The sequence below is a fragment of the Trachymyrmex septentrionalis genome, unplaced genomic scaffold, assembly GCF_001594115.1.
Source record: "Trachymyrmex septentrionalis isolate Tsep2-gDNA-1 unplaced genomic scaffold, Tsep1.0 scaffold412, whole genome shotgun sequence".
Taxonomy (NCBI): domain Eukaryota; kingdom Metazoa; phylum Arthropoda; class Insecta; order Hymenoptera; family Formicidae; genus Trachymyrmex; species Trachymyrmex septentrionalis.
Window position 1 is genome coordinate 4417 of NW_017305582.1, and position 2208 is coordinate 6624.

A 2208-nucleotide genomic window follows, 5' to 3' on the forward strand; every position below is an offset into this window, starting at 1 on the left:
GAATCGTCGTCGTGCGACGCGATCGTGGATCTTTTTACCAAAGGCAGTCATCACAAGAATCTCAGTGTTATTCTTATCTCGCAGAACCTATTCCACCAGGGGCGTGGACAGCGCGATATATGTGCAGCGAGGCAGATTTTTACCCTATATTATCCGATATTATCGACCTTATTATCGCTAATTATCGAAGGAACGAAATAGTAGAGATAAAACGTTATGGAGCTAAAAAACGTTATGGGCTAAAAAAAGGGTTTTAATTTCGACGGAATATCTGGAGAGAATGCAGCATCAGATACGTCAGAATCCGACATCGTTCGTTGACGGAGAGTCAAAAGAAATAGCAGTACCGCAAAATTCGGATAACACCTTGAGCTCTAATAACACAACATAAACCCCGAGAACTTATCTAACCCGACTCGACGCGGAGATGAGTCGTGTTCTCAATTCCAGATGGCCTCGTGACGAAAGCGAGAGGTGGAAAATGTACAGAGAGGCATTATGGAGATACCTATGGTTTATCCGAGAAACGCGAAGACAGAAAGACGTACGTAACGAAAACGAAAATGCAGAAGACAACATTACATGAGATGCCTCCGATGATAACGAGACGACGAGCGATGACGTTTTTTACGATCTCACGCGAATATACCACCGCCATCACATTCCAATAGTAACACAGATATTACAGCGAAAAATTTCGAAATTTCGAGCGAGCATAATCATATGATGAAAAGCATCGATGAAATAATGGAAAGCGTACCGAAATCTTATCGTAAGCATGCACACTTACTGATGAAACATTTGCTTCGAAAAGCTCTGCCCGATAAACTTAGTTGGGACGAGCACGGAATCGTGACTATAGATGGTAACGTCGTGAAAGATTCGAATATCGCTGACTTAATAAACGAAGCAATGCGCGAGAGAAAAATCGTGAAAGCAGTGGGTAGAAATCAGTTTGCATTATTACTCCGTGTGTTGAACATACCTTCTGCACTGGTGAGAAATAAAAGTTTATTGTCCACGCACGCTGATGCTGTAAACATCGTAAAACTTCGACCGCGCGCGAGTTCCATACCTGTTATCGAAAGAGCGAGTTCTGCGTCGATTGTATCGAGAGCTCGAAGAAGGAGAAAAATGTAAAAATTGCGAACAAGAAATAGACGAGGAAAGCTCGCTGATTCTTTCTCGCAAACGAAAAACTGATACCTCCGTATCTTTGCAAACAGGGAAAAGCCGGTTGCTCGGCTGGAAAAAATTGAGATAACAATGACATTTGAAAAACTATACTACGATCCGTCGAATTATGCGAGTTATTCGGCGATGAATAATCTAATTCGCGTCGTTAAACCGAATTTCTCACGGGTAGAAGTCGTACGCTGGCTCGAATCGCAAGACGCATGCACAGGCCATTGCACAGAAAATTTCCGCGATTGCATTACAACTTGACAAACATTGACGATGTGTTGGAGGCAGATTTGATCGAACTCCGAAATCTAAAAAGTAACAACGACGGTTATTCCTATCTGTTAGTAATTATCGATGTATTAAGCAAATATGTCTGGGTAGAATCGCTACGTGACAAAACGAGCAACAGCGTGATAAAAGCTTTTCATCGCGTACTAGCAAAAAGCGAAGGACGAGTACTTGTATACTTACAAACGGACAAAGATAAAGAATTTGTCGCGCACCCAATGCAAAAATTCTTTAAAGAAAACGATTTTCGAGTAACACGCAATCCGGACATTAAAAACTGCCGTTGTCGAGCGCTTCAACAGGACACTGAAGGAGCGAATGTGGTGTTATTTCACGTATAAAAATACGCGACGCTATGTCGATGTTCTACAGGACGTTGTACGTGCTTACAATCACACGCGTCACACGTCCACGAGAATGCAACCCGCGGTAGTAACGAGAGAAAACGCCAGTATCGCACGTGAAAATATATCGCGTCGTTGGAAAAACAACATATTGAAGAAACGAACGCGAAAGATTAAATATCGCGTTGGAGATCTCGTTCGTATCAGTAGGGCGAAAGCAGCCTTCGAGAAAAGTTACGAGGCTAAATGGAGTGAGGAAATATTTCAAATTTATCGTATTCTCGATTGGCGAAATCCTCACGTGTACGAGCTATGAGATTTAGCAGACGAAGTCATAGACGGTATTTTTTATGAGCAAGAATTAGCACGAGTTGAGAAGAACCTAGAGGAA